We start from the raw sequence: 26,335 nt of genomic DNA on the forward strand, positions 1-26,335 counted from the left end.
TATGTCTCTAGCTATGACCACATGAAGGTACATATTTTTAGTTTCAGATTCTATTTTTTGAAAGTATTTAATGTTTTAATTAGTCAGTTTGCATATTGATTACCTTACTACAATTTCTTTTGTAGAAATTATTTCACAGTTATTTCAAGTTTATTAATGTCTAATCACAACTCTAAGTGACTGATTCTAGTTCTCATTACTTGGTAATAAAGGTAGTGGTGTACAGGTGCAGAATGAGGGCTTAGCCTCAGCATTGTAGAGTATGTAGTATTTTGGTGCCAACTGATATTGATCTTTGAAAAATTCTAATGCACTTTTTTAATGATATTGCTTCTTTACATTTGCACATAAAACAATGAATTTATTACATATACTTATTTAATAATATACACTGAATTCAATATAGAAATATCAATTTTACCTTACATATGGGCTCCCTTCTCACCTTCCTTTTGTTCTCTTCTATGAATTCTTAATGCATGATTGATGCTCTTGTATTTCTTATGTTCAATTTTTATATAAGTATTGGTAACTCCTGAATTACATATCACACTTTACACTACAAAAAAGTCCTCCTATGTAACAAATTAGTCAATTCAAACAAAATAAATTTATATTGTATCAAATGTATCTGAAAATAATTCATTCTTCATCTCTGCTCCATCAACTTTCCAAAAAGAAGCAAGAAGTATGTTTCATCATCACTCTTCTATTGTTGTGATAGGTCATTGCATTGATCAAAATTCTGAAAATTTTCAAAATTATTTTCCTTTGCTATATTGTAATCATTTCTTAATATATTTCATTTTTCTCAATGCCTCTTTTTTATCTTATTGTATAATAATGACCTTCAATTACATTTGTATATAATGATTGTTAAGCCATTCCTGTTGATTGATGGAAGCCCACTTGATTGTATAAGTTTCTGCTACAATAAAATTGTTGCTATAAATATTTTTGTGTAAGTGACTTTTTCCTCTTTCTTTGATCTCTCTGGGAATATATATATATATATATATATATGTATATATACTTGCCTAACAAATGACTTTGCTATGTATATAACGTGGTTGTTTTTTCTTTTGGATTTAGTTCCAAATTATTTTCTCTGTAGTGTATCTATTTGAAGCTTACTTTGGTAGATTGTGTAATATTTAATATAATTTCTTCTACATTATATTTCAATTTTTCCCAACATTTTTGATAAATATTGAGTCTATCTCAGTAGGTAGAATATTGAGTTTACCAAAAAATCCTCTATGGTAGCCACTATACTCAGTTGCATTTTACTTGGTATAGCTAACCTATCCCATTTGATGACATTTTCCATTTTTTTAATTTATTCATTTATTTTTCCAATTATATATGAAAATTACTTCAGCAATCATTTCTCTAAAGTTTTCTTTCTCCTATCCTTCACTACCCCAACACTAGGATGGCAAGTAATTTAATATAATCATGTTACACATATTTCCATATTAGTCATGCTGAGAAAGAAAAATCAGAACACAAGGGGAAAATTATGAAAAAAATAAACAAACAAGAAAAAATGAAAATGGAATGCTTTGACATTCATTCAGCCTCCATAGCACTTCTCTGGTTGTCGATATTGTTTTTCACCACAGGCTTTTTGGAATTGTCTTCAATCACTGTATTGCTGAAAAGAGAGTTATATCAATAATGATAATCACAAAAAGTGCATTAAAGTGAATAATGATTTCCTGGTTCTCTTCATTTCACTCAGCATGAGTTCATGCAAATCTTTTCATTTTTTTCTGAAATTTGCCTGCTCATCATTTCTGATAGAACAATAAGTTTCCATTACATTCATATAGCAAAACTTATTCAGCCATTTCCCAGGTGATGGGCAACTCCTGAATTTTCAATTCTAAGCTACTACAAAATAACTTCTATGAATATTCTTATACACGTGGACCTTATCCTTTTTTTGTCATTTCTTTTGGATAAAGATCTAGCAGTGGTATTGCTAGCTCAAAGGGTATGCATATTTTTATTATCCTTGGAACACAGTTCCAAATTGATCTCCAGAATGGTTGAATCATTTCACAACTACACAAATAATGCATTAGAGTTCCCGTTTTCCCACATCTCCTCTAATGTTAATAATTTTCCTTTTTTTTCATATTTGTCAGTCTGATAGGTATGAAGTGGTATCTCAAAGGTTTTTAAATTTGCATTTCTCTGATTAATAGAGATAGAGCATTATTTCATATGACGCTAGATAGTTTTAATTTCTTCATCTGAAAACCACCTATTCATATCCTTTGACCCTTTATCAATGAAAAATGATTGGTCTTATAAAATTATTTGTCTTCTGAAAATTTTAGAAAAGTTTACCAGTTTTCTACATTCTTTCTAATCTAGGTTGTCTTGGTTTGTTTGTGCAAAACCTTTTATGTAGTCAAAATTATCCAATTTATATTTCATACTTTTCTCTGTCTCCTGTTTGGACATAAATTCTTATCACCTTCATAGATTTGACATAGATCTGATTCTTTGTTCTTTAATTAAATGATGGTATTTTTTTAATGTCTAAATCTTGAACTCATTTCACCTAGTTTCTGCCATACTCTCTTTTTTTTAATAACAAACAGTGAATTTTTATCCTAGCAGCTGGAGTCTTTGGCTTTATTAAACAGTACATTAAGTAGCTACTTACCACTTTGTTTTAAGAACCTTACCTATTCCATTGATCCATCACTTCATTTCTTAGCCAGTATAAAATAATTTGGATAACTGCTGCTTTTATAATATAATTTCAAATCTAGTATAGTTAAGCATTTTAGATGCATTTTTCATTAATTCCCTTGATATTCTTGATATTTTCTCAATAAATTTTGTTGTGATTTTCTCAAACTCTATAATGTAATTTTTAATAGTTTGTTTTGTACCGAATAAGTAAATTAATTGTCATTTTTATTTTATTAGCTCAGCCTACCCATGAGCAATTCTTATTTTCCAGTTATTTAGATGTGGATTTATTTGCGTGAGAAGTGTCTGTAATTGTATCCAATGCTGTATGGTTTGTCTTGGCAAGTAGGTTATCAAGTATTTGAAATTGTCTATAATTAATTTGAATGGAGTTTTTCTTTCTATTTATTGCTGCTAGGCTTTCTTTATAATATATAGAAATGCTGATGATTTATGTGCTGTTATTTTATATCCTCTAACTTTGCAAAAGTTGTTAATTTTTTAAGTGTTTTTTTAGTGGTTTCTCTAGAATTCTCTAAATATATACCATCATAGTATCTGCAAAGAGTGAGAATTTTATTTCCTCATTGCCAATTCTAATTCCTTTAATTTCATTTTCTTTTCTTATTCCTAAATCCAACATTTCTAGCACTGATTCTACTATTCTAAAATTGAAAAAGTAGTGATAACAAGAATCCTTGTTTCACCCCTGATTTTATTGAGACTACTTCTAGCTTATCTTCATTGCATATGATGCTTGATGATGGTTTTAGATAGATATTGTTTGTCATTTTGAGGAAAATAATTATGCCTATGTTGCCTAGGATTTTATTAGGAATAAGTACTGGATTCTGTTAAAGGATTTTTCAGCATCTATTGAGATAATTATATGATTTCCATTAGTTTTGTTTTTGATACAGTTAATTATGCTAATTTTTTGTAATATTGAATTAGTGCTGCATATATCATATAAATCCTACTTGATTATAGATTACTATCCTAATGATAACTTTTCTGTAATTGCCTTTTGGCTATTTACAGTTAGCACAATATTTGAGTCATTAAAAATGGTTATGACCCCTTTACCTATTCTTCTAAATAGTTTATTTAGTAATGGGAATTATTGTTTTTTTTAATTTTGGTAGAATTTGCTCAGGAATCCTTCTGACTATGGAGATTTTTTTCTTACACAGTTCACTGATGGTTTGTTGAATTTATTTTTTTCTGATACAGTGTTATTTAAGTATTCTGTATGTACTCATATTAGTCTGGATGATTTGTATTTTTGTAAACATTCATCCATTTCACTTAAATTGTCAGATTTATTGGAATAAATTGGGAAAAATAGCTCCAAATTATTGATTTAATTTCCTGTTATTAGTGATAAACCAAGGATTTTCATTTTGATACTGGTAATTTGGTTTTCTAACCATTTTTTTGTTTTATTTCATAAAACCAACAGTTTTATTTATTAGTTGAAGTGGTTTTCTACTTTCAGTTTCATTAAGGTCTCAATTTTCTTTTTATTTCATTTGTATTAATAAATAATTTTTCAAATACATTGTATGAATTTTTTTAACATTCATCCATATGCATATGTATATTTTTAAGTTACAAAATTTCCCTCCACCCTCCCTTCCCACCCACCTCCCTTCAATGACAAGAACTCAAGTTAATATTGTACATAGATATTTTTGATAAACATGTTTATAGATTAGTCATTTTGGTATGATAAATTAGGATTAAGGGATAATTTTATAATTTGTAATTAAGAGATAATTTTTATAAAGTGTTCATCAGATTCTGAAGGGTTTTTGCTTTGTTTTTGTTTGTTTTTCTTCATCTGGATGGGGATAACATTGTCCATAATCACTTGGTTCTGCTCCCTTCACCCAGCATCAGATCCTGTAAGTCATTCCATGCTTCTCTAGAGTCTGAAAATCTATGGTTTCTTGTAAAAAAAAAATTCTATAGTATTCATTTGCCATAAGTTGTTTAGTCATTCCCCAATTGATGGGTATCTCTTCAGTTTCTAATTCTTTGCCACTATAAAAAAAACTGCTATTAATATTTTGGAATGTGTGGGACTTTTCTGATTTTGTATGATTTCTTCTGGATATAGACCTAGAATTGGAATTGCTGGGTTAAAGGGAATTAACATTTTTATTGAGCTTTGGGCATAGTTCCATATTGCTCTCCAGAATGATTGGAAATGTTCGCAACTCCACCAGCAATGCATCAACATCCCAATCCTCCCACAACCTCTCCAAATTGATCATTTTACATTTTTCTCATCTTAGCCAGTTTGATATATGTGAGGTGACACCTGTTTTAATTTGCATTTCTCTAATCAATAATTATTTGGAGCATTTTATCATATGACTTTATATATATACATATATTATATATATATATATATATAATTATATAGCTTTAATTTCTTCATTTGAAAACTGTCTATTCATATCCTTTGCCCATTTATTAATTGCAGAATCAATTGTAACATTAAAAATTTGATGCAATTTTCTATGTATTTTAGAAATGAGACTTTTATCAGAACCTCTAGTTGTAAAGCTTGTTTCTTAGCTTTCTGTTTTCTTTCTAATTTTGGCAGCATTGATTTTATTAGTGTAAAAACTTTTTATATGAATATTTATTTGTTTTCCAATTATATACAATAGTAGTTTCTTCCTACAGTTTTTTGTAAAGTATTGAATTTTACATTTTCCCCTCCCCCTTTCCCCACAGAATTCAGTCTGATAATCCTTAAATTGTTTCCATGTTATGAATTGAACAAAATTGAATATGTTGAGAGAAAAAAACATACACTTGAGGAAGAAATTAAATATTAGAGATAGAAAAATTATGTAGTACATAAGACTACTTTAAAAAAATTGAAGGTATTGTCTTTGGTCTTTGGTTAAACTCCACAGTTCTTTCTCTGAATATAGATGACATTCTCCATTACAGATACCCTAAAATTTTCCTTGATTATTGCACTGAAAGGAGGACAGAAGGAGGAAAGAAGAAGTCCATTAATGTTTGTGCATAGTTCCATATTACACTCCAGAATGGTTGGAACTGTTCACTACTCCACCAGCAATGCATCAACATCCCAATCCTCCCACAACCTCTCCAAATTGATCATTTTTCCTTTTTCTCATCTTAGCCAATTTGATATGTGTGGGGTGACACCTATTTTAATTTGCATTTCTCTAATCAATAATGATTTGGAGCATTTTATCATATGACTATATATATATATATACACACATATATATACATATATAGCTTTAATTTCTTCATTTGAAAACTGTCTGTTCATATCCTTTGACCATTTATTAATTGGGGAATCAATTATGTTACTATTAGGGTGTATGTACATTGTTCTTCTGGTTCTGCTCATCTCATTCAGCATCAGTTCATGCAAGTCTTTCCAGGCTTCTCTGAAATACTATCCTTCCTAATTTCTAATTGAATAGTAGTGTTCCATGACATACATACACCACAATTTGTTTAGCCATTCACCAACCGATGGACATCCCCTCTATTTCCAATTCTTTGTCACCACAGAGCTGCTCTGAATATTTTTTGTACAAGTGATATTTTTATCCTTTTTCATGATCTCTTCAGGGTATAGATCCACTAGTGATATTAATGGATCAAAGGGTATGTGCATTTTATTGCCCTTTGGGCATAATTCCAAATCACTCTTCAGAAAGCTGGATCAGTTCACAGCTTCACCAACAATGCATTAGTGTCCCAAATTTCCCACAACCCTTCCAACATTGATCATTGTCCTTTCTGGTCATATTGGCCAATCCAAGAGGCAGAAAGTGATGTATCAGAGATGCTTTAATTTCCATTTCTCTAATCAGTAATGATTTAATGCAATTTTTCATATGACTACAGATAGCCTTCATTACCTGGTCTGAAAATTGTCTTTGATATCCTTTGTCCATTTCTCAATAGAGCAATGGCTAGTTTTTTTTTTATAAATTTGATTCAGCTCTTTATATATTTTAGAGTACTTGGTCATCAACACTAGTTGTAAAGTTTCCCAATTCACTACATTTCTTTTGATTTTGGTTACCGTGATTTTGTTTGTGCAAAACATTTTTTAATTTAATATAATCAAAATTATCCAGTTTGTGATGCTGAGAAAGATGAGCAGAACCAGAAAAACATTGTACACCATAGCAGCAACATGGTGGGGGGGGAGGGGTGATGGTCAACATAATGGACTTGCTCATTCCATCAGAGCAACAATCAGTCTAATGTCTTTTTAAATGGGAGTTCTCTTTCTAACTCTTACTGCTGTACCTTGCTAGTATTATATAGAAATGCTAAGGATTTATCTGGGTTTATTTTATATCCTACAACTTTGCTAAAGTTGTTAATTGTTTCTAGTTGTTTTTAAATCATTTTTAGGGTTCTCTAGATATATTATCATGTCATATGCAAAGAGTGATTTTTGGGGTATCTGTGATGGAGAATATTATCTGTACCCAGAGAAAGAATAGTGGAGGTTGAACAAAGACCAAAGATTATTATCTTTAATTTTTAAAAAAGCCTTTATCATATTATATAATTTTGTTATCTCTTATACTTTATGTTTTGTTCTTAAGGATATGATTTCTCTTTCATCACATTCAACTTAGATCAATGTATACCATGGAAACAATATAAAGAATGCCTTCTTTGGGGGGTGAAGGGAAGGAAGCAAGATTAGGGGGAAAACTGTAAAATTCAAAATAAATAAAATCTTTAATGGAAAAAAGTATCCAGTTTGTTTTACATGATCTTCTCAATCACTTCATTCATCATAAACTGCTCTCTTTTCATAGATTCCTTGTTCTCCTAGTTGGCTTATAATGTTGTCTTTGTCTAAATCTTATACCCATTTTGAGGTTATTTTGGTATAGGGTGTGAGATGTAGCTCTAATCCAACTGGATTCTTTGGATTTATCAAACAGCAAATTACTATAATCATTTCCTGCTGCCTCTTTTGCACCTAATCTATTCTATTGATCCACCACTCTATTTCTTAGCCAGTACTAGACAGTTTTGATGTCTGATGTTTTATAATATAATTTTATATCTGGTAAGACTAAGCTAGCTTCTTTTGGATTTTTTTCATTAAATTCCTTGATATTCTTGACTTTTTTGTTTCTCCATATAAATTTAGTCACAATTATTTTTGGCTCATTGAAGTAATTTTTTAGACGTTTGATAGGCATGGCACTAAATAAGTGGTTTAATTTAGGTAGAATTGTCATTTTTATCATCTTAGCTCATTTTCCATGAACAGTTGATATTTTCCCAGGTATTTAAATCTTATTTAGTTGTCTAAAAAGTGTTTTATAGTTGTTGTCATAGAATTTCTGAGTCTGCCTTGGCAGATAGATTCCCAAGTAGTTTATGTTGTCTAATGTCTTTTTAAATGGGAGTTCTCTTTCTAACTCTTACTGCTGTACCTTGCTAGTATTATATAGAAATGCTAAGGATTTATCTGGGTTTATTTTATATCCTACAACTTTGCTAAAGTTGTTAATTGTTTCTAGTTGTTTTTAAATCATTTTTAGGGTTCTCTAGATATATTATCATGTCATATGCAAAGAGTGAGAATTTTGTTTCTGATTTTTAAGGATTTGTTTTCTTCAGTTAGCTTTTGAATTTCTTTTTCCATTTTATTCAATTCTACTTTTTTAATTTTAGAAAGGTTTTTTTTTATTTTGAGCTTTACAATTTTTCCCCCAATCTCACTTCCCTCCCTCCACCCCCCACAGAAGGCAGTTTGCTAGTCTATACATCATTCCCATAGTATGGAGTTATCTAAGTTGAATGTGATGAGAGGGAAATCATATTCTTGTGGAAGAAACATATAGTATGAGATATAGCAGAATTACATAATAAGACAATTTTTTAAATTAAAAGTAATGGTCCTTGGCCTTTGTTCAAACTCCACAATTCTTTCTCAGGATACAGATGGCATTGTCCATCAGACACCCCAAAATTGTGCCTAATTGTTGCCCTGTTGGTATGAGCAAGTCCATTAAGGTTGATCATCACTCCCATGTTGTTATTAGGGTGAACAACGTTCTTCTGGTTCTGCTCATCTCACTCAGCATCAGTTCATGCAAATCATTCTAGGCTTCCCTGAAACCCCATCCCTCCTGAGTTCTAATAGAATAATAGTGTTCCATCACATACATATACCAGTTTGTTAAGCCGTTGATATTGCTTTCTTCAGTCAATTTTTGTTCTTGCTTTTTTCAAGCTTTTGACTTTTTTCATAATTCTCCTGTATAATTTTCATTTCCCAGTTTTTCTTCCTATCTTTCTTACTTGATATTTAAATTCATTTTTGAGCTCTTCCAAGAAGATTCTTTGAACTTCAGACCAAATTACACCCTTTTTAAGTTTTCACATGTAGACATTTTGCCACTGATTTCCCCTTCTGAGATGGCATTTTGCTCTACCCTTTTACCATAATGCTTTTCTAGGATTAAGTTTTTTTTTTACTCATTTTAAAAGTTGAGCTCTGCTTCCAGGGTAGAGGGGACACAGTTCCAAGCTTCTCATGAAGAAATGTACAAGTGATTTTTTTTACCTTTTTTCATGATATCTTCAGATTACAGATCCAGTAGTGGTATTACTAGATCAAAGGGTATGTGCATTTTTATTACCCTTTGCATCCATGAGTATGGTTACTGGTTTTTCTTACTGGTGTCTCAGGTGCTGGCAACTTACTTCCTGTAGTAGAGTAGCCCAATCTAGTGCTACCTGTTGTACTGGCATTGCAGGGCTCCTAATATGCCTTCGGGGCTGGGGTTGGATCTCCAAGGGGCTTAGGTTACTGAACTGCACTATAGCTAAAAATCTCCTGCTGACTTCCACTCTCCCTACCTGTGCTGAATGAACTTTGTTTCTTTTTAAGCCAAGTGAGATAGACTGAAATCTCACAAAGATACTTTGAGCTGAAAAATTGTTTCATTATGTCTCTGCATGTGTTCTATTGCTTCAGAGTCTATTTTGTGTCATTTAAATTTGTTTCAGAGGAAAACAGAAAAATTCAGGGAACTTCCTAATATTTCTCCACCATTTTGACTTCGCCCAGAAAGTTAAAAACATTTTTTCCTACTTTTTTTTAAAAGCAGTGCTAATGTGTTTTTTTCTGATGATTGCTTTTTTTTTTTTTTAGCTTTTTGCAAGGCAAATGGGGTTAAGTGGCTTGCCCAAGGCCATACAGCCAGGTAATTTTTAAGTGTCTGAGACTGGATTTGAACCCAGGTACTCCTGACTCCAAGGTCGGTGCTTTATCCACTACGCCACCTAGCTGCCCCATGACGATTGCTTTTTGCAAATTTTCTTTTCACTTTGGTGACGTTTTTTTTGAGGAACTTCCATTTTGAGGAAGGGCTCAAACCAATCATACTCTACTCTCTAGCATTTGTCACCAAGCTTTAACCGCATTTTTCCTAAACCCTTGTAGGCCTATTCCCCCGTTAGTGAGTTTCCCCAGAACCTCAGTTCTTAAAAAGGGCTCAGAATTACTATCCTTCATTCTCTGGACTAAACAATAATATTCCAGGTGTAGAAATGTTTCTTCCTCTCCAACATCCCTACCATTTTTCAGCTCTTTTTTATATGTCATGGCCCCCTCCATTAAAATATAAGCCACTTGAGAATAGAGACTGCAGTTCATAGTTTTTTTGTGGGGAAGGGAAGAGGGATTCTTTATATTTATATCCTTAGCATTTAGTAGAGTGTCTGGCATAAATGAAGTACTTAACTTGTTATTTGTTGACAAGATTTAGCACTGAGTACTTGCCTTCCTCATAAATATTTTTGGCATTAGTTCTTTTGAGAAACTTGTTTTTTTCCTGTAGATAATTTTTATTATTAATTTTTCTATTTCTATAAATTTACCTTCTTAGTCTTATTGGCAATTCACTGAATCAGTAAATTAGCTACTATTGTCATTTAAATTATATTGCTATGGCTCCAATATGATCAGTTTTTCCTTTAGAATTCTTCTTTTATTTCTATAAAAAGAATTTTTTAGTTCATTCATTATTTATGTCTTGTTCAGAAGATTTTCAGATATTTGATACAAATTATACTGATTTGTAAAGAATGTCTGTTTTCCCAAAATTTTCTCCTGGGTTTTGTTGGCAATTATAGAGAATTTGGTGATTTTTATAGATTATTTTTATAACCCTACACTTTATTGAACTACTGATTCTATTAATTTTAACAAAATCTCTAAATTAATTTAAGAAAACTATCTGCAATAAGCAATAATTTTTCTTTTTTTCTTTTTTCTAAATTTATTCCTTCAATTTATTTTATTCTTTCATTTTATGATTTTATGAAATAATTGTGGTGTAACCCATCCTCTGTGACAGATTCTACGTACTTCCCTTCCCCCACACCTTGCAAGCTCAAAGAAGTAGACTGAACCTTTTCTAATCACTTTGAGATTTAAAATTGTTAATTACTCTGCTTTCCAGCTAAGAAATGTCTTAACAATATGGGAAAAATTGAACTCCATGGGAGATATGAGAATTCTAGAAGAGCAGGATATAAAGACTAGGATGATGTCTAGAGAACTATATGGAATCTACAATGACTAAAACCATGAATTAAGAGCAGAGACACAGAGAAAGAAAACAGAGACAAAAAGATGGAGAGGATAGCAACTAGACCTAAAAAGGTGGAGATGTTGATAGTGCAGTCTGTCAGAATTTGGGGTTTTAACTCTGTCACTTTCTGGTTCTGTTTAAGGAGTTAGTTTATTAATTGTGGTTATGTTTAGCAAAATGTGCGAAAATGTGTATTCCTGTTTCTGTTATTATTGGACAATTATCTAGGATTTTTTTCATTTTGGATAATGCTAGATCTCTGTATTAGATATTGTTAAAAATTAAAGAAAAATTCATTTATTCCTATATTTAGCAGTTTTTTAATATGACTGTTATTAAAAATAATTTTTCTTCATCCCATTTTATTTATTATTACAATGGAGCAATATTGTCTTACATTAAGGAATTTTTTATTTTTTTTTAGGTTTTTGCAAGGCAAATGGAGTTAAGTGGCTTGCCCAAGGCCACACAGCTAGGTAATTATTAAGTGTCTGAGACCGGATTTTTACTCAGGTACTCCTGACTCCAAGGCTGGTGTTTTATCTACTACACCACCTAGCCACCCCCTTTTTTATTTTTTATGAAATTTGTTAGTCAATATTCTGAAATTTGATGATGATGCTTCTTGGTTATTTAAAGTTCGATTTATCTTAGTGTTCAGTGAATTATCTTGATCTGTTTACCATCTGCTTCTAAAATTTCTGGACAATTGCTCTTTTTAGTTCCTTCCAGTATGACATCCTGATTTTCATTTTTAGATTTTTGTAAGAATTGATGTTCCTTAAATTATTCTTTTATGCTTTCTTTGAGTGTTTTTTTTTGGTAGCACACGTGAATTCTTCCAATTGTTTTGATTATTAATAAAGTTCCATTATTTCTCCTGTCTCTTCAATTTTGTGTTTTAGTTCTGTCATTTTCTTTTGCAAGGAATTTGCTATTATGGAGACTGTCTTTGTCTTTTTGTTCTAAGTTCTCTAGTCTCTGACTAGTCCTGCTGATATTTTAACACTTAATAGTTTTAATTCATGTCTTCAATTCTTTAATATTTTCATGTAATTCTTTGTTCATCTCTGAATCATTATAATGGTTCTAAGAGGTTTTTTCATTGTTATTTCAGGAGGATTATGAATAATGTGTTATAATTTTTACCTAAGAGAATAGTGACTCATTTTTGTCTGTTACAAAATATTTTCTTTTTTGAAATTTCTTTTTGTTGAATTTTATTCATTTATCCCCAGTCACCAGTGTTATTCTGTTGATTTTTCTAGGGTATATTTGATGAAAATGTTTCTTATAACCAATCATTTTCCTTCTGAATTCCCAGCACAGTCCTGGCAACCTGTTCTTTATTCTCTTAACCTTTAGGGTTGAACAAAATCTATTTCCCTAAAAAAATGAGGGTGAACAATTGGGACATAACCACAGGGTGACTCTATGGGGTTATGTTCAGCCTGTTTGACAACTTACAAATCCTACTCTTCCAGGAACCACTTTCTTCCCTTCAATTGAGGTCATTTTTTTTTTTTTTTTTTTTTTTTGGTCCCAGTCTCTAGGTGACACTCTAGGAGCTAGTTATAAGCAATCAAAGGAGATTCTCCAAGGGCACTTACAAACTGAATGTGCTGAGTATGCTTTGCACTTGAATCTCTTCTTCACTTTTCTCTCACTTCTCCTTCTTGTCAGTTGCTTCCTGTGCTTTAAATATTGGTGCATGTTAGATAAGAAGACAGGAGCCAAAAAAAGGACAACTTGAGGGATAAGACCTCTATATACTCTGAGTGAGTAACTCCCTAGTAGATTACCAAGGGACTTAATCCAAACCCATTACCTAAAATTTCTATAACCTTAGGGGTCAATCGATCTGTTTAGGATAAATGGAGTGAGGTAGCAGAATGCTGGAGAGATGGAAGAAGATGGTGGGAGCATGATGGGAACATCAGGAACACTGTTGAGTTGGGTGACAAGTTCCTTTTTTTCTGTCAAAATAACCATTTATGCTTTCCCTTTTTCTGTAATTGTCAAATTTTCTCCATTTAAGTGTTCTCTATTATGATAGGTCATGGTTATGGCAAAGTTTCACAAAAATTCCTCTTTCTTTTTTTGAATCTAATTTTAATTTTTTTAAATATATTTTTTAATTTTTTTACAACTACATGCAACAGTTGTTTTCAATAATCATTTTTGTAAGGTATTAAATTTTACATTTTTCTCCCTCCCTCCCCTCCCCTGACAAAAACAATCTAATATAGGCAATACATGTATAACTACAAAAATATTAATTATGTTGTGAAAGATTACTCTTTCTAAATGATCTTTACAGGATTCCCTTACTTCTTTTTCTGTTTTTTTCCCCTACCTATTCCTCAGGCCCCAAAGCCAATCAATTCTTATGCTTTGTCTCTTGAACTTCTCATAATTTCTCTCATTCTTTGCTGAATTACTGTAATAACCTCCTATCAGGCTCTTTGCTTCTAATCATTTCTCTCCCCAAATCACTATCAAACTGATATTCAGAAAACATACATATAATCATATTATTCTCTTAATAAATAATTTTCAGTGGTTTCACTCACTGAACTTTTTATTACCTGGTTTCTGACCTCAGCACAAAATTAAACCTGTTCTTTTCAAAGTTATCAACACTCTCTCAAGTTATGTCTTATTATCCATTTCCATTCCTCATCTTTCTTCAGCTCTTCAGTATTTAACACTTTTCTTTCTTAGCTCTTCTTGTCCTTGCCTACATGATTTTTTTCCCCTCTGTATTTCATGCTGGCTTATCACCCATAGCACATCTCCTAATTATATTCTCACATATATTCTCACATCATTTCTATGCAGATATATAACAGTTATATATTTCATATTTCAAACTATTAAGCATTCCAAATTAGAAGTCCTGAACACAGGGTCAAACCCAACACATCTAAAACAGAACTCACCTTTTCACAAAACCTACCATTCTCTAGTGCTTCATATTTCTCTCAAAGGTACCACCATTTCTTTTTCAATCCCACAAGTTTCTAAACTTACTGATATTATCAAGTCCAAATTCTCTCTCATACCACATATTGATTCAGTTGACACATCTTGCTATATCTATCCCTAAAACACCTACTAAAGCTGACTTCCTCTTAACTATATATATATATATATATATATATATATATATCTGTGTGTGTGTGTGTGTGTGTGTGTGTGTGTATAATTCCCACCTTAACTGAGACCCTCATCATGTCTGATTGAACCATTGCCATGGCATCTTAATTGCTCATCTTATCTCAAGTCTTTCCCAACTCTGATCAATCCTCCATTCAGCTGCCAAAGTGATTAATCTTGAGTATATGCTTACATATGCCACCACTGTATTCAATAACCTCCATTGACTCTTTTTCTTTAGGAATTAAAAATAAAATCCCTCACAATTTGGCCCCAAACTGATTTCCAGTCTTATAAATACATTATTCCCCCTCACAGCATGTTATAATCTAGCAAAATTGACCTCTCTATTTATCATGTTTGGCAATGATTCTTCCATATTTATGCCTTTGTACTGACTGCCCTCATATCTGGAATATACTACCTTCTCACCTCTGGTTCTTAAAATCCCTTGTTTTCTTCCAAATCATAGCTTAAAACATTGTGATTTAAGCTCTTCCTGACCCTCCTAAATTGTTACTGCACAACTCACTTAACTTCCTTATATCTCTGTCTCTGTCCATCTGTCTGTTTCTGTCTCTGTCTCTCTGTCTCTCTGTCTGTCTCTGTCTCTGTGTGTGTGTCTGTCTGTCTGTATCTGTTTTTTTCTCTCTTTCTCTGTCTCTGTCTCCCTATTTCTCTTTCTCCATCTCTGTTTCTCTGCCTCCCTTTCTCTAGAAATATGTGTACATTCTCCACCTGGACCTTATTCTTTTTATTTGCAGCTCCAACGCTTACAAAAATTTTTGACACATAGTAGCTCTTTAATATTTCTTGGATGATTTATTGTAGATAAAAAATTTTCATTGTTTTATTTAAAGTTCTTTACAATATGGTTTCTGTTTGCTTTTTCAGTTTTATTTCACATTGCTTCCCTTTCTACAGTCTCCATTCCTTTAATACTGATCTGCTTTTGTTTCCTATATAAGACATTTAATCTCCCTCCTCTGTGTCTTGTATGTCCTCCTATTTCTGAAATGTATCCCTCTCATATGGTTTTTTTTTAGAATTCATGCCTTCTTTCAAGGCAAAAAAACAAAAGTCTGCAGTCTGCTGAGAGTCCCTCTGAAAAGTCCCAGTACTCTTTCCTTCTTCAACTTATTTTTGCCTTGCTTCCTTTTTTTCACTGTTTATATTATCATAAACTTGACAAGCATCAAAAAGGAATTTCTTCTGTTATACACTATGGACAAAAGAGGATTATATAATAAAATTTTATTCTCTGTTATCTATAATTTTTAGTACTAAATTTAACAAAATAGCTCCAACAGTGCCCTGAATGTTCATTTTGAAAGTCTGTTTTGCTAGGCTTTATGTATTTGCTCATGACAAATCAATAGAAATTAATAAGTGCCTACTATGGGCCAGTTTCATTTTCTTCATTGTTTTGTCAGTACTATTACTACCCACCTTTTTATTTTATACACTTTGATTGTTACTTACTTGTGCACCTAAGCAAAATGTCAGCTTTTTGAAGACAGGGATTTTCATCTTTGTATTATCATTCACAAACAAAGTGCTTGCACACAGTAGGCATGCAATAAATTGTATCTGGTTGATTAGGAAAGATGAAACAAAAATTGTTAAAAAGAAATTTGTCACTGAACAAATGAACATAATGGCTAAGTAATGGATGGCAGTAATCTTTTGGGGGAAAAATGTGTATAAATGGAAAGGAAGTACAGAACTACAAATAGGTTAATGTTGCCCACAATTTTAAAAAATAATGATAATATAAGAAAAGAGGGCTGTGGGGTGGCTAGGTGGTGCAGTGGATGGAGCACCGGTCTTGGAATCAGGAGTACCTGGTTTCAAATCCTACCTCAGACATTTGATAATTACCTAGTCCTGTGGCCTTGGGCAAGCCACTTAACCCCATTGCCTTGCAAAATCTAAAAAAAAAAAGAGGGTTGTTTCTTATTAGTATCTCAGACCTAACTAGACTTCAAAGATCATCTAGTTCAACTCCTAATTAATTATTCAAGGGTTGCATCTATTCCAATACAGAAAATAGTAATGCAGTTTCATCTGGAAAGTTTGCTCTGAGGTCATGGCAGCTACCCTTTCTCCCTTCCACTTTTGTACAGCTCTAATTATTAGAAATTTCTTCACTGCATTATCTGAAATCTGCCTCTCTGCAACTTCTACCAATTGATTCTTATTCTACCTTCTGATCAAAAAATAAATCTGTACCTTCTGAAGCATGAACAATCTTTCAATATTTGAAGATGGTTATTATATCAAAACATAGGCTAGTAAGCTTGACTTTTAACTCTTGACAAAATTCTACTGATGTTTTTCAGTCATTTTCCAGTCACGTCTAACTCTTCATGACCCTAATTGGTTTGTTTGGTTTTTTTGGCATATAGTGAAATGGTTTGCTTATTTCTTCTTTAATTCGTTTTTCAGATGAGGAAACTGAGGCAAATAGACTCAAATGACTTTCCTAGGGTCACACAGCTAATAAGTGGCTGAGCCAAGATTCAGTTTTAGGAAGATCAGTTTTCCTGACTCTATTCATTGCTTCTCTTAAATTCTGTCTCAAAATTCTAATATGTGTTATTAAAGTGATAGTTTGTAAAAAAAAGGAAAATGTGTGTGTGTGTGTGTGTGTGTGTGTGTGTGTGTGTGTGATCATTAATTGTGTAGACTCTATTCTAGAATGGAAGATTCCAGAATGACTATATTTATTTTTTGCAGTAGGATAACCAAATTTGGTAACTACTTTTTCAATAGGGTAATTAAATTTGGTAAATTAAGTCTATGTGGTAGATAGTATTTGTTTGCACTTTAGTTCAGTACTGAAGAAGTACTCCCATAAAAGTATAGGAGTGAGAATACTATAGCAATCCCTGTTTTTTACATAGTCATGTACTTGGGTACAGAAATAGGAACTGATAATCCTGGGCTCTTTTTCCTCATATTTTTCAGCTCTTTAAATATCAACAGCATAGCATCATAGGAATGATTTTTAATTTAGGCAAATTAGTTATGTAGCAGAAATCCAGGAGTTTTCCAAAAGTGAGACAGGAAAAGAAGTAGTCAATATAGAAAATAAATCACATATGAAACAAATAATTACTTCATATGCAGAAAGAAATCCCAAACACAAAAGAATCATACCATGTACCTGATAAAGGTAAATGTAGAATTGTATTCAGAAATTTATACATAATGCTAAAATTGACTTGCAAGTTAAAAATGAAAAATCATTAAAATATAAAAAAATTTTCAGGATTTCTAATTAGTCATTTTTTTAATTTCATCAGAGCATTGCACTGCTTTACTCTACCTGATATGTTTCTTCTGATAAAATAGGCCAAACTTAGGGCAATTCTTTTATCATTAGTCATTCTCATTGATTTGTCACCAGCAAATGGGAGTAGAAAGGGTATTGAAAGAAAGGATATTGCATTCTGATGAATGTTTCTACCCCAAATCACTTGTAGCCCTCTGAAACTAAAAAAGTCATCCTCTGGAAAGGTCTTTTTCAAGACTACAGGTTAGTCAACTACTCTTAAAAGGAAACACAAGAGAAGCAACTCAACACAATCTACCTTGTGTGTTTAAATTATTTTATGTTCTTAGCCACCATGTGGCCAAGATGGGTGGGGCTAATCATCTTTCTCAAATCAAACTTTCAAGAAGCAGCTGTTAATAGTGTGTTCACACTCACATCAAAAAATAAAATAAAATGAGAAATGGAGGGGTTAGCTGAAGAAATAGAGGTATATGATCATGATGGAATATTATTAAAATATAAGATATTATGACCTCAATTATTTTAGAAAACCATGGACATTTTTTCATAAAATAATGAACAGAATGAACAGAACCAAGAGAATGATGGATATAATAAGAGCAATATTGTGTTAAGAACAATTTTGAGTAACTGTTATTTTGATTATTATAAATTCCCTAATAAACTACAAGGACATGAAAGAAGACCCTATCTGCATTCAGAGAAAGAACTGATAAATAGAAGTGGGTAAAAATTGGCATATATATGTATGTACACACACACACACACACACACACATACACACACACTCACATAAATATTTGTGTCAAATGGTACCCTTCTCCAGGGTAGGTAGGAGAGGAATGAAGAATAAAAAGGGGGAGGGAAGGAGAGGGAAAGTTACATGACAACTTTATGATATATTTTTAAAAAATATCAAGTTGTACATACTTGTAATTTCATGTATAATCTTTTTTTCCAATTCTACCATTCTATATAAATGCTTGTTTCATTTTTTAAATTAAGAACAAAATAAATGAACTTATAAAAAATTGAAAAAGAAATGGGTGAGTTAATTCCTTTGGTATATGGACTAAATTCTCAGTACTTTTAGTTCAGCTGACAATTAGGGGATCCTGTCATCTACTGTAAACTCCTCAGGGATGAATCATATAGGGTTGAAAGTCCCCCTTGAAACTCCCATGTACAGGACTGAAAGTTAGTTTGAGCCTTGTCACCTTTTACACACACACACACACACACACACACACACACATAGACACACACATATTATATTTATATGTTTATAGTATCTCTCTCTCTCTCTCTCTCTCTCTCTCTCTCTCTCTCTCGTGGATTACTGCTGCCTAAACTAGTAACAATGAGAACTCAGGAATATTTCATATATTTCTTTGTGTCAGACCAAAAGGCTTATCCCAGGTCTCAGTTTTGCAATTACTTGCTAATTCTTAACTGTCACAATCAATCAGAAATGCAAAGTAGCAATCAGACTTCTTCAATCAACATTTACAAAGCATCAGGCCCTGTGTTAAATGCTGGAAATGCAAAATAATGGGGGGGGGGGGAATACAATCTCTATCCTCATGGATCTTAAAATTTAATGGGGGGGAGACAAAAAGGCAAACAAATATATACATGATAAATAGGATATAATTAATCAATTGAAGCATTGGAATTAAAATGCATTGAGAAATACTTTCTGCAAAAGATGAAATATTACTTGAGATTTAAAGGAAAACATGAATGTCAGTTGGCAGAATGAAAAAGCAAGATTATTCCATGCAGGGAGCATAGATGTGGAAAAAGTCCAGAGCCTAGAAAATTGTCTTGATTGTGGAATAGCCAGAAAGCTGTTTTCATGAAACATATGCATTTGGGATAAAGAAGAATGAAAAGGTAGGAGAGAACTGAATTATAAAGGGCATTGAATGTCAAGGAGAGCATTCTATATTTAATTATGGAGTTAATAGTTATTGTAGTTTATTGAGTATGGAGTAATATAATTAGCCATTTCCTTGAGGAAAAGTATTTTAGTGCTGAATGGAGACTTGAGGCAGGCAGACCACCATGTTATTGCAAAATAATCCAGGCATGAGTTGATGAGGTCTTGAACTAGAGTGTTGGCAATGTCAGAAGAGAGGAGACATATTCAAGAGATGTTACAAAGTTGCAATCAATAGCACTTGGCAACAGTTTGGATATAGGGTGTAAGGGATAGTGAGGAGTCCAAGATGGCTACTAGGTTGTGAGTCTAAAGGATTGGAAAGATGGTTTTGTCCTCTACATTAATAGGGGAGATAGGAGGGGTGAAGGGTTTGGGGAGGAAGCTCTGTTTTGAATATAATGATTTTAAAATGTTTCCTGAACACTCAGTTTGAGATGTCTGAAAGGCAGTTGTCCATGCTAGATTAGATATAAGAAGAGAGTTTGGGGCAAATTAAACAGATTTAAGAATCTTAAGAGCAAAGTTTGCAATTAAATAGTTAGGAACTGAAAAGGTAACCAAGTAAAGAAGAACAAAGGGAGAAAAGAAAAGTACTCCTATCTCTACATATTCTTAATGTATTAGGAATAAAAGTAGTAATTTAACCCTTTCCACTCCTTCTGACACACATTCAATCTAATTTCCACAGGATGGAGAACTTCCAGGTCTGAGAACCTTGAATGGGATGCTTACCATTGTTGTATTATAAAATAATCCTTAACTGGATTTGCATTTTAGAGGTAAGCAAGGTAAAGTGAAGTTTATTCCTGGTGGGAAGAGAAAAAGGTTTAAGGAGCAAAATATAATGTAAGACATGAACATCTATCATATAAGTGCTCATTAGAGTAGAGGGGGATTTTAGTCTTTTGAGCCCTTTCAGAACACAATAAGTCAACTTCTGTTTTTGACAATATTCTAATAGATTGGATAGATGGGTGGGGTAGATGATATTGGTAACTGGTTGAATTATCAGATTTAAAGAGCAATGATTAATGGAAATTATAACACTTTAGGAAAGATTGCAATTGAATGTCCTAGGGAGGTATCATGAGTCCTTTACTATTCAAAATTAAAACAAACAAAATAGATTAAACATTAAGCAAATAAATAGGATAAAAGTATAATTCATATATTTATCAAAGTTGCAGATAAAAGTTGGAGAGATGACTAAAACACTAAATGATGAAATTAATATTGCACAAAGATCTATAGAATCTGCTGTTTATGCTTTATAAGATAAAACTTAATAGTAATAAATCTACAATCCTATACATGAATTCTGAAAAGGAGATTGCATGAGTACAGCCAAGGGGAAACATGACAGATAATAGCTCATTAAAAAAATCGGAGGACTGCATTAGTATACTGTACAATCAATAAATGTGCATAAATAGAAAAATAATAAATTCAATGAGGAAGATTCCATACTGTACTCTGTTCCATTCTGACTACATCTGGAGGATTTAAGGAAGGTCTCTGACAGATTTGTCCACATAGAAAAGGAAAATGACCAGGATGGTAAGAGGGTGACAGAAAAGGAGGTATCATACTTAGAGAAGATATAGATGGGATTTGATAGCTGTCTTCAAGGATTTTAAGGTCTGTCATATAGTAGAGAAATTAGATTAGCTTTGCTTGGTCTCAGAAGGCAAAACTAGGAGAAATTTCCAGAAGTTTTCTAGAAGGAACTTTTGGTTCAATATTAGGAAAAGCTTTCTAGTAATCAGAACCATCTAAATCTTTAAATTTGTGATGATCATTTTCTTACCTCAGGTATTAGTACTCCCTAAGAAAGTTTAATTTTACTGAATTCTAAGATTCTGTACAATGTTTATTAGTATACAATAAGTAGAATTATAATTCAAAATATTTCTGCTAAAAGATTAAGAAAAAACTGATAAAATGCCTGCATTTTGTTGAATGATTTTCAAAAATGTCACCTGATAAGCTACGCCTTCAATAGACACCCCTGATAACCTGGTATCTCTACACAAGCTGGATGCCTATATGAAACAGAAATTTTTCCTAGAGACAACTCCATAGTTAAGATTACAAGCATATGTATGTATGTGTTTGTGTATATGCATGCTACCTATCACTTACAGGAAAACTAAATAAGTATTATTATTAATAAATATGAACTTTGCCATATTTCTATGATACTCAAGCTAGGATAGAGAAGAATCAACAGTAAGTAAAGGAATGGTTTCTGTTTTGCTAACAGAGTATCTTGGAACTATTCATCTTCAGTTCACTAGATAATTTGGTCTGGATAACACAGACACTATGTATCCCTTGGGAATGAAGAGCAACATATGTGAAGCCTGAGACTGACAGACTGTATCTCACAATTGTCCAAATCTTACCCTCAAATACTTATGTGCAACTCCCATTGGGATGTTATCTGGGAAGTCAAATTTATTGAGTATATGAAAGGAACTCTGGTCCATAGGGAGCAGCTATTCTTAGCTGAAACATGGAAAGGGCTTTTTAGATAATAATCAGACACTTATATTAACCATATGGATAAAAGTACAATTGTCACATTTCATTTATGCAAAAGTATATTTCTATAAAGACAGTAAAAGTACCCTTTGCCTCTATATCATATTGTGTAGCACACATTTTAAGATGTGATCAAAGCTTATTATTCTAGACAGAGGTGTAATTGTTACCCATCACTCTAAAAGAATATAGACTTTCTGATTTACAACAACCAAGAGAAAGGAAAACATATAGTCAAAGAGAAGGAAGGGATTTTTTGAGGGGGTGGGAAAGGTAGTAGTAGTACTAAATTAAATAGGAGCTTTTTGAAGGCAAAGACCATTGCTCTTTTGGATTCCATTGACAAACAGTTATCTAGAGGAGTAACCAGCACATGAGAATATGTAAAGACAATCAGATGATAATGCAGAAAATGAAGCTAGCTATCTTGAGCAAAATGAGTCAGCCAAAATGTACTAAGGTTCTAAAAGGTCCAGAAAACCTACCATGTGTTACATGGGAGATACATCAAAAAACTGAATATTGTTCTTTAGCAGAAGGCTCTGTTTAGTAAAGTAAACATACTTAGTGAATATGTTAGTGAAGTAAAAACATATTAAAATAAAAGGAGAATTAGATAAAAAGAGCAACTTATTCCTAAGGATTAAAAGAAGAATGCCAGGATTAATGGAAAGCAGCTATGTCAAAGAGAACAATTGCTCTGAGAAAGTTATGTAGATATATTTTCAGCAGATATTTGAAGAAAAACATAGACCTTGACATGATCTTAGATAGAGAAAGTCATACATGAGCACTGATTTGAAAATTATCACATTCCAGTTGTGAACAAGTCATTCAATGGCTTTGCTTAATTAGAGCTAAGAATCAAAGTCAAAAAATGAGCACTTATTCAAGATCTGGTTGACAGACATAATTGATGAACATTTTTTTCATGTACTCAAGTTTGTAATTAATAAGTAGAGCAAATGAAATTTACTCTAGGTTCTAACATGGAACTGACATGATAGACATGACACTTGAGGATGATGGGCTATTTAAGGATTCATATATAGTCCCAATTAACTATTCAGGTTATTTTTGTGATGATCTATATTTTGTTCTTGTGCAGAATCTTGTCAATCACAGTTTTTATTTCAGTCTTGCTATAATAGTATAATTGAATCAAAATTACCAGAAATTTAAATCAGAGCATAATGTATATATTCCTTTTAGAAAGCCATTTTAAAAATGAGAGGGGGCAATGTTTGCCACACAATGAGCCAAATATGCAGAACAATCTGCATAATTCATTGTGATAATAAAACTCTGTCATTATATATAGACAGGTGGTGAATATCTGCTCAGGTGAATTATCTTTAGACAAAGAAATTATCTACTTACTACAAACTGTATCTGATTATACCCCCCCCCAAAAAAAAATGGATTAGACAGTCACACTTGCAAATTTTTCGCAATGTGCAAGAGATAACATTTGGCAGACTTTCTGAACTCTGAATGGTGTAAGGTTTTTTCCCAGTATTTAATCCAGAGTCAATTTATACAGAGTGAAAATTTAAAATGAAATGGTGATTCTATTTTATTTCTATAAATCTTTCAGGAGAAATACTTTTTTTAAGAAATAAAATGCTTCCTGGTTAAGATAGCAATACAAAAGTTCTTAGAAGAGCCTAACACTCTTACAAATGTCCTCCTAAATTTCTAAAACTATACTTGAAGAAATAATTATAAAGTTCCTCAAATAAAAATAATAAGTTTATTCAACACATAAAGGAGTTTCCTAGAATCCTGATAGTATTTCAAGTATAATCAGACCAGAGGATATAGAACATACAATGTCTAGAAAGTCTAACATGAAGCCACAGGCATTCAAATAGCTAGTTCAATACTTACATAAGCCACTAAAAATTCACAGAAGAATGTACTAGACCACAGTGCCCAAGTAAACTACAACAAAGTCATGGTAGAAGACAGGGTCAGCCTAAAGAACAGGGCCATAAGGAAAAACAAGACCAACGTATTTCCCAGTCATCCATACAAGCACCAAGGCTACATCTACATCAAATAGTTTGACCCTATCCAGGCCACAAATAGGGATAAAGTTAGACTTTGCAATTAGAAGATCAAGAATAATTCAAAGTCAACACCTACTTTGAGATAACAGGAAAATGAATCACAAACCAGGAGTTAAATACAGTAAGTAGGGTCACAAAACAATCATATTACAGAGGGGAACAGAACCAAACAAAACCTGGACATTCTATTTGAGAGTAAGGAGGAGAAGTAGTATGTGTCCAAAACACAAAATGGTGTTTGGCTAATAGAAACTGTTTGTAGAAAAAAAAAGAGTTAGAATAAAATCCAGAACAGAATAGTGATAACATTGGTTTTGAGAAAGGCACAAAGTAAACTCAGGGGTAAAAAGGAAACTTCTCCAATAGCAGAAATATAGCCAAGAGGAATTAAGGAATGAACCTGAAGAGTTAATACAAGAAAAGAAAGGAAAGGAGGGAGGGAGGGAGGGAGGGAGGGTGGAAGGAAGGAAGGAAGGAAGGAAGGAAGGAAGGAAGGAAGGAAGGAAGGAAGGAAGGAAGGAAGGAAGGAAGGAAGGAGACAAGGAAGGAAGAAGAGAAGGTGATGGAGAGAGACAGACAAAGACAAAGAGAATAAGAACATCATTGAATCCCTTTTAGACTGAAACAAATTTAACCAAAAAAATACAGAAGTTAGAAACATAAACTTTTGTAAATGTTAATATCATTTACCTTTAGTAATTACTAAAAATAAATTAGATATTTCTCAACCATACATACCTTTACAAAAACTTGAAATGTGTTAATGCATTTTTAAAAATCATAAAAATGATTAAAGAATAACAATAAAATAACCATTTTACTCATACTATTACAATGAAAATTTTAATCAATAAAAACATTTGAAGAAAAAAAATCAAGCTTAAATGGAAACAAAATAATTGATGAGTCAAAGAAAAACCATATGAAAAATGTAAAATTTCTTTAAAGAAAATTGAAATCAAAGGAAATCAAATAAAATTTAGAAAAATATGCATTTCTCAACTTCTCTAATAATAAAACTAAAATAATAATTCGATTATTGGGAGAAAAAAATTAATTCCAAAATAGAAATTGATCATGGGTAAGGCAGGGCCAATATAATAAAAATGGAAATTTTACCTAAACTAATTTATATATTCAACATCATTCCAATGAAATTAACAAAAATGCTTTATTAAATAATGAAAAATATTAAAATTCATTTGGATGAACAAAAACTCAGGAATATTAAAAGGAAATAAATTTAAAAATATAAAGAGAGGAGATTTAACAGTACCATATATTAAACTGTATAATAAGGCAGGACTTATCAAGACTATGGGTACTGGATAAGAAATAGAATGTTTGATAAATCCAATATAGTAGACATACAACTTGCAGCAGCAAATAAATAATGTAACCTTGTATTTTTGACAATTATAAAGACAAGATTTTGGGATGAGTTCATTATCTAATAAAAGAAAATTCTGGGAAAAATGAAAAGCAGTATTTCAGAAACTGGCATAAGTAAATATCTTAAACCATTTACCAAGATAAGTCAATGTGGATATAGGACCTAAATATCTATCTTTAGATAGATATTACCAGAGGAGAAAAAAAGAAGTACATGGAACATATTACTTATCAGTCTTATGGATACAGATAGGCAAGCAACTTATAAGTAAGCAAGAGTCAAGTATAAAATAGTTAATTTTGATTACATTAAATTAAAAAGATTTTTACACAAATAAAACAAATATAGCCATAATCATAAAGAAATATTACTTTGTTATGACAAATGAGAAGTTCAATGATATTAAGAAAAACATGGAAGGATATACAAAATAATGATCAATTTAAGCAGAACCAAGAGAAAATTGATTAGAGTAAATCAATATAGTTTTAAGAATGATTTGAGAGGCGGCTAGGTGGCACAGTGGATTGAGCAGCGGCTCTGAAGTCAGGAGTACCGGAG

This window comes from Macrotis lagotis, chromosome X, assembly GCF_037893015.1.
Source record: "Macrotis lagotis isolate mMagLag1 chromosome X, bilby.v1.9.chrom.fasta, whole genome shotgun sequence".
NCBI lineage: Eukaryota > Metazoa > Chordata > Mammalia > Peramelemorphia > Peramelidae > Macrotis > Macrotis lagotis.